General features: G+C 39.5%; 1 long non-coding RNA gene across 2 annotated transcripts in view; it reads left to right on the top strand.

Annotated features, from left to right (window-relative positions):
• Nucleotides 1-8,653, top strand: part of LOC122559739 — a 75,935-nt gene that overhangs the window by 35,062 nt on the left and 32,220 nt on the right. For both annotated transcript variants that reach the window (XR_006314530.1, XR_006314531.1), the window contains exon 4: nucleotides 5,908-5,996. This is a non-coding gene — a long non-coding RNA (uncharacterized LOC122559739). The remainder of the gene's footprint in view (nucleotides 1-5,907; nucleotides 5,997-8,653) is intronic.

Genomic DNA, 8,653 nt, shown 5'->3' with positions numbered 1-8,653 from the left:
CAAATATCTCAGCAAGAGGCCCAGCAATCACTTCTCTAGCTTCCCACAGAGTTCCAGGATACACCTGATCAGGTGCTGGGGATTTCAAGACACCCAGCACTTCCTCCTCTATAATATGGATATTTTTCAAGATGTCACCATCTATTTCCCTACAGTCTGTATCTTCCATATCCTTTTCCACAGTAAATACTGATGCAAAATATTCATTTAGTATCTCTTCCATTTTCTGTGGCTCCACACAAAAGCCGCCTTGCTGATTTTTGAGGGGCTCTATTCTCTCCCTAGTTACCCTTTTGTCCTTAATATATTTGTAAAAACCCTTTGGATTCTCCTTAATTCTATTTGCCAAAGCTATCTCATGTCCTTGTTTTGCCCTCCTGAGTTCCCTCTTAAGTATATTCCTACTTTCTTTATACTCTTCTAAGGATTCACTCAATCTATCCTGTCTTTACCTGACATATGCTTCCTTCTTTTTCTTAATCAAACCCTCAATTTCTTTAGTCATCCAGCATTCCCTATACCTACCAGCCTTCCCTTTCACCCTGACAGGAATATATTTTCTCTGGATTCTTGTTATCTCATTTCTGAAGGCTTCCCATTTTCCAGCCGTCCCTTTACCTGCGAACATCTGTCTACAATCAGCTTTCGAAAGTTCTTGCCTAATACTGTCAAAATTGGCCTTTCTCCAATTTAGAACATCAACTTTTAGATGTGGTCTATCCTTTTCCATCACTATTTTAAAATGAATAGAATTATGGTCGCTAGCGCCCCAAAGTGCTCCCCCACTGACACCTCAGTCACCTGCCCTGCCTTATTTCCCAGGAGTAGGTCAAGTTTTGCACCTTCTCTCATAGGTACATCCACATACGGAATCAGAAAATTGTCTTGTACACACTTAAGAAATTCCTCTCCATCTAAACCTTTAACATTATGGCAGTCCCAGTCGATGTTTGGAAAGTTAAAATCCCCTACATAACTACCCTGTTATTCTTACAGATAGCTGAGATCTCCTTACAAATTTGTTTCCCAATTTCCCTCTGATTATTGGGGCGTCTATAATACAATCCCAATAAGCTGATCATTCCTTTCTTATTTCTCAGTTCCACCCAAATAACTTCCCTGGATGTATTTCTGGGTCTGTTTCCATGCTGTACATCTCCATGACTCTGTACACAAATCTTGAGAGTTCTGCTGTCTGGATTATGTCGTGCCATCTCTGCATGCTGCAGCTTCCGTTTCTTCAGCAATGATATTCAATCTGACAAGACCGTGGCATTTGCCCCCTATCAAACTTATAACAGTGAGATGACTATTGACTTAAAAAAGTTCTGTAAAATTCATGTCATTCAGATGACCACTTTCCTCAAGGAATTCATGCTAGTGTTTCTATCTCATTGACAGCTTTGTATGTGTAGGCATTTAAATGTTTGTTGATCTGAAACTGTGTCCTACTTCTGCACATTGAGTGAAAGTGATCCACGCAAATCTATGAACAAATGAACAAGGTCGATCACTCTGCCCTTCATGCCTCCTCCCCCGTTCAACAAGATCATGACTGTATGATTTTAACCTCAACTCTACATTCTTGCATGTCTCCGCTAATATTTAATTCCTGACTTAATCACAAATCTACCTACCTCTGTCTTAAAAACATTTAAAGATTTTGCATCCATTGTCTTTTAACGAAGGAATTCAAAAGACTCCCAACCCTCTTAAAGTACATTGTTTTCCTCATGACTGTCTTAAACAGTTTGCCCCTTATTTTTGAACTATGACCTCTCCCACAAGAGGAAACATTCTTTCCACATCCACACAGTCATATCCCCATGGGACATAAGTGTTTCAATTACGTCACCTCTGACTCTTAGAGTCATAGAGATGTGCAGCATGGAAACAGACCCTTCGGTCCAACCTGTCCATGACGACCAGATATCCTAAGCTAATTTAGTCACATTTTCCAGCACTTGGCCCATATCCCTCGAAACCCTTCCTATTCATATACCTATTCAGATGCTTTTTAAATACTGCAATTGTACCAGCCTCCACCACTCCCTCTGGCAGTTCATTCCATACACGTACCACCCTCTGCATGAAAATGTTGCCCGTTCAGTCTCTTTTATATCTTTCCCCTCTCACCTTAAACCTATGCCCTCTAGTTCTGGAGCCCCCCACCCCAGGGAAAAAGCTTTGTCTACTTATCCTATCTATGACCCTCATGATTTTATAAACCTCTATTAGGTCATCCTTCAGACTCCGACGCTCCAGGGAAAACAGCCCCAGCCTATTCAACCTCTCCCTATCGCTCAAATCCTCCAACCCTGGCAACATTCTTATAAATCTTTTCTGAACCCTTTCAAATTTCACAACATCCTTCCAATAGGAAGGAGACCAGAACTGCACACAATATTCCAAAAATGGCCTAACCAGTGTCCTTTACTGCCACAACATGACCTCTCAACTCCTATACTCGATGCTCTGACCAACAAAGGGCAGCATACCAAATGCCTTCTTCACTATCCTATCGACCTGCAACTCTACTTTCAAGGAACTGTGAACCTGCACTCCAAGGTCTCTTTGTTCAGCAACACTCCCTAGGACCTTACCATTAAGTGTAGAAATCCTTCTCTGATTTGCTTTCCCAAAATGCAGCCTTTCATATATATCTAAATTAAACTCCATCTGCACTCCTCAGCCCATTGGCCCATCTGATCAAGATCCCATTGTACTCTGAGGTAACAATCTTTGCTGTCCACTACACCTCCAATTTTGGTGTCATCTGCAAACTTACGAACTACGAACTTACAAACTTGTGAACTTCCTATGTTCACATCCAAATCATTTACACAAATGACGAAAAATAGTGGAACCCGCACTGATCCTTGTGGCACTCCACTGGTCACAGGCCTTCAATATGAAAAGCAACCCTCCACCTCCACCCTCTGTCATTTACCTTTGAGCCAGTTTTGTACCCAAATGGCTAGTTTTCCCTGTATTCCATGAGATCTAACCTTGCTAACCTGTCTTCTGTAGGGAACCTTGTCAAATACCTCACTGATGTCCATATACATCACGTCCATCATTCTGCCCTCATCAATCCTTATTACTTCTCCTAAAATCTCAATCAAGTTAATAAGATATGATTTCCCATGCACAAAGCCATACTGACTATCCCTAATCAGTCTTTGCCTTTCCAAATACATGTGAATCCTGCCCCTCAGGATTCCCTCTAACAACTTGCCCACAACCAATGTCAGGCTCACCGGTCTATAGTTCCCTGGCTTTTCCTTACCATCTTTCTCAAATAGTGGCATCATGTTAGCCAACTTCCAGTCTTCCAGCACCTCATCTGTGACTATTGATGATATGAATATCTCAGTAAAGGGTCCAGAAATCACTTCACTAGCTTCCCACAGAGTTCTTGGGTATGCCTGAGCAGGTCCTGGAGATTTATCTACTTTTATGCGTTTCAAGAGATCCATTACTTCCTCTTCTGTAATATGCACATTTTTCAAGATGTCACCATTTATTTCCCCACATTCTATATCTTCCATGTCCTTCTCCGCAGTAAACACCGATGCAAAATACTCGTTTAGTATCTCCCCATCTTCCCATAATTGTTATTATGTAATAAACACAAAAACACAAATTCAGAGCAAGAGTTGGCCACTTGAACATTTGGGGCCTGTTCTGCTATTTAGTAAGACCATGGCTAATCAGATTTACATGAACTTCACATTTCTGTATGTCCCTGCTACCCTTCACCTTTTTGCTTATCAAGGATTAATCACCTCTGAAATAAAAATATTTTGCCTCCACTACCTTTTGAGGAAGGGAGTTCCAATGACTCTTATTCCTTTAAGAGAAAATAATATATCGTTATCACCATATCAGATGGGTTATTATTTTTAAAAAGTGACCTCTAATGTTAGATTCTCCAATGAGAAGAAACATTCCTTGCACATCCACCAGAGAAGTCCGCTCTGGTCTTAAATGTTTCAATCAAGTCTCCTCCTACTCTTCTAAACTGCAATAGATACTGTCAGTTCTTCTATGATGTGATGCTTGCATTATTGTGCAATCCTGCATTATAGAAAAGTTGTGCTTTTGAAGCAGCACTTAAAGTGTTGGTGCTGTAATTGTGCTAGAGCCAACACGCGTTTTAAAGGTTTGTGCTACAGAAACAGTGTCCTTAATTTGTCAACCGTGTTACAGCGATTTCTTATTGACGAAACACATGCTTCAACAGAATATGTACAATGTCCAGTCTTTCTTCTTGAGACAACCTGCCTAGTTCAGATATTAGATTAAATTAGATTAGATTCCTTACAGTGTGGAAACAGGCTATTTGGCCCAGTAATTCCACACCGACCCTCCGAAAAGTAACCCACCCAGATCCATTCCCCTACCCTTTATTTACCCCTGACTAGTGCACCTAATACTATGGGAAGTTTAGCACGGCCAATTCACCTAACCTGCACATATTAGTCTAGCAAACCATCTCTGAATGATCCCCAACCTACTTACTTGTTTCCTTAAAGAAGGAGACCAATACTTTTAGAATACCCTAGATGTGGTTTCACCAATGCCCTATATCACTGAAACATAGCCCTTACTTTTGTATTTAATTCTATTCAAAATAAATAATAACATTCTATTTGCTCTTGCAATTACTTGCTGTACCTGCATAGTAACCTTTTGCCATGCACAAAATAGGGCATCTGGATCCTCTGGCATTTCAGAGCTCTGCAGCTTCTCAACCGTTGGATCATGTTCTTTAATCAAAATGGACAATTTCACATAATCCCGCATTATATTCAATTTACTATTTTTTGACAACTCACTTAATCTATCCTTTGGTAATCTCCTCATGTGCTCTTCACAACTTTCCTTCCTGCCTACCTTTGTGTGAGCAGCAAATTTGGCAACCATGCCTTTGGTGCCTTCATCCAAATCATTTACATAAATTGAAAATTTGAAGCCTTCACCAATCCCAGTGACACATCGCTGATTACGTTTAGACATGCAGAAAATGACCCCATTTATGCCCACTTTGCATTTCCTGTTCACTAGTCAATCTCCTATCCATGTCAGTATGTTATATGCTGTATCATGAGGTTCTATTTTCCACAACAACCTTTGATGTGACACCTTATTAAATAACTTGTGACAATCTAAGTACAGAACATGTACTGGTTTTGTTTATCCACAGCACGATACTTCTTCAAAGTATTCCAATAAATTGTTTAAACGTGATTTCCTTTTCAGAAAACCTATGTGTGTATACTTACTTATCTGAATTTATCTCAGCATCCTGTTATGATGTCTTTATAAACAGTTTCTTATGTTTTCCCTATTATAGATGTGAAACTCGCTGGTGTATTGTGTCCTGCTTTCTGTTTCCCTCCATTTTTGATTAAAGAAGTTAAATTAAGTACTTTCCATGAATCTAGTGAAATTTTGAGAAAAAGTACACTAATGCATTAACTATTACACTAGCCACTTCTTTTTAAGACCCTCAGATGAAAACCATGAGGACCCAGCGACTTGTTGACCTGATAACTTACTAAATAGTACTTCCTGGTGATTGAAATTTTCTTGTGTTCCAGTTCAATTAATTTGTCATCACCTTTTTTTTTCAGTTATTAGTTACCCAGATTCATTTTCTATAGCACAAGCATTCACTCTTAAATTGTTTCTTTTGTAAATTGTTTAGAGTCTCTTATTGTGTGGCTTTATATTTTTAGATACCTTTTGCTCATACTCTAATTTTTCCCTCCTTATTAATCTTTTAATCATATTTTAAAAATATTCTGACCTATCTTCTGACCAACAGTTCATCTTTGCATAAATATGTGCTTTCTAGTTAAATTTAATACTATCTTTATTTCTTTTACTTATCTTCTTAAGGTGACATCATCTTAATGTTAAAACCTATGAGTGGATGTTCTTCAGCATCTGTAAATCAAATTGGCCCTTAGACCCAATCAAGGAAAGAGGTATGACATCTGTATCTTTCTATTGACAAATAACACAGAAATGAGTCACAGGCCAAGCAGTGATACTGTGACCAAGTGTGTGAAGTGTTTACCAAGTTGTCAGATCTCCCTGATGCAGTGTAGAGTCATGAACTGAGAATGGAGAAATTCATTTAATTCGTGTGCACTACCATGGCCTAGGGTTTGGAAAACATGAGTACAATCTCTGAGAGAGTAGCCAGCCTTGTAGGGAGTCCTGAGGAGATACAGAAACAGTGCACTGAAATGCTCTCAGGCATAGGATGGTCAGTAATGCTAACAGCATAAAGATACAGAAGCCTGAGATTCTTGGATAGGATGGACATGGAGAAGATGTTTCCACTAGTAGGAGAAACTAGGACTTGAGGGCACGGGTTCAGAATGGAGGGATGACCATTCAGAACTGAGATGAGGAGGAATTTCTTCAGCCAGAGGGTGGTGAATTTCTGGAACTCATTCTGTAGAAGGCTGTGGAGGCCACCTCATTGAGTGTATTTAAGACAGAATTGATGGGTTCTTGATGAATAAGGATTATGGGGAGAAGGCAGAAGAATGGGTTGAGAAACATATCAGCTATGACCAAATAGCAGAGCAGACTCAATGGGCCAAATGGTCTAATTTTGTTCCTGTGTCTCATGGTCTTATGGCCCATCCAATCCACTCCTTGTGGACCCCAGTAACAATCCAGAGCATCATCAAAGATCTGAAGCAATCACCATCAATGATGAAGGTGTTCCTCATTTATCAATCTCCTTAGCCCTTCAGACTAAGGGATCAGGTGTGCAGCAGGGATCACCAACTTAATTGCCCTTACTTTGGTGTTGATGCAACAGCCTCGGACAGAGCTTCCACTGGCACCTCCATGAAGAGGACAACCACAACGTACACAGGTGTACATTTTAGGGTGAAAATCCTATCCTGAGTTACAATTACACAACTCATGGCATCATGACTGTGGTGAATGGACTAACAAGGGAGTGGACAACTGTAAGGTTGGAATAGAGGCACAAGTGTCCTGATCACTATTGACCCAAAGCGTTAACGTTTGGAGAGGCAGTTGTGTCCAAGCATAAATCCATTCATACAATTCATATGACTAGTCATAATAAATCTAACAGTTCAATGATTTGATTTAGATGTCAAATTATTATTTTGTTTTGGCTGAAACAATAATACTAATTCATGAGGGGAAGTTTTAGAACCAGTTTTAAGTGTTCTTGTCACAAATAGGTAGCAGACTGTGCCTAAGTGGTTGGGGGGAAATTGTACTAATGCGTTTCCTGGCTGGTTGTAGTCATGTGCCATGAGGACCTCACTGTAATCAGCCATATTACAGTAGTTCCAAACAATGTCCATGAACACGTAATACTTCATTCTTCCATAATGCTGCTGTTGGTAGCAAACTGGAAGAGGGAAGCTACTGGAGCTGAGTAGTACTACAGTCATTATAAGCAGAAGTAAGGCTTCTGTTGGTGCTAGGATCATCATCAAGCACTGTGAACATGAAGACTTACTAAATGGAGGATGTAGTAATATATTAACTCAGTGTTGATTAATCTAATAGGACATGTCAGGACTTCCATAAAATGATTTGCTGATAGCACAAAAATGAGAATATTTAATCTAAACTTGAAATCTGACTACCTCCACTTACTTGCAGGTATTCTTTGAAATGCAGTGAAAAGATTTAGGAGATTTATGTCATTCTAGGCAAAGCTGACAAATATAGTATGTCTTTGGAGAGAAATACACACTGATTTGATGATAAAAATAATGAAAACATTTGGCAAAGGTTATCAAATCTTTGAATTTCATGTGGTTTCTACAGAGCCATAAACTGGAAAATTAAAGCAGATGTGAAGTTGAAGCTCATTTATTAGCCTGACAGGAGATATAATACTGTATATAGCAAATAGAGAGTTTTGTGGGACAGTGGTAGTATCCTTATCTCTGGGTGAGAAGGTCCAGGTTCAAAATGTCTCATAGCATGTCTGAACCAGTTAATTAAAATAACTGTAGCAGTACAATGTGTGTACGTATACACACACACATATATACATGATCCAACCAACTTAAAAAAGGATTCACATTTCATGGAAATAGGGGTATAAAAGTAAAAGGAGACTAATCCTTACTGGGCTAATGGGTGTGCTGCCACAGTTAGTCAAGAGCCTCAGCTGATTACTGTACAGGAGGTTGGCCATGGTAAGTTACAATTCTTTTCTTTGGGGAAAGAGGAAGCATTTTTAATTTTGAGGCCCTACTAGGGACAATTTCATTAAATCATACTGCCATTGACTAAATAATGCCACCCATCTGCCTTCAATTTGCATTCCATCAACAGGTCACTTATTGTCCAAGAATGCAGAATACAAATGATGGACTTAAGTAATCATGAGCATTACATTGTGCACACTTAATTGCCTCATTGTTATGCAAGCTAAACAAGTATCATGGGAACAAGGGACTAAAGTGGAAACTAAAATTCTTGTTTGCCAATCACATTCCATGACATGTTCAGGGAGACAATGCTTCCCAGTTCCTAGATTCTCACATTGAAATGTAAGCATATCAGGGATGGGCTGTGACCTGGAAGGAGACATTTCCTTGAAGGAAGAGTGGGTATTGGGGGAAATGGC

This window comes from Chiloscyllium plagiosum, chromosome 19, assembly GCF_004010195.1.
Source record: "Chiloscyllium plagiosum isolate BGI_BamShark_2017 chromosome 19, ASM401019v2, whole genome shotgun sequence".
Classification (NCBI taxonomy): domain Eukaryota; kingdom Metazoa; phylum Chordata; class Chondrichthyes; order Orectolobiformes; family Hemiscylliidae; genus Chiloscyllium; species Chiloscyllium plagiosum.
This window is presented reverse-complemented; position numbering and strand designations above follow the sequence as displayed.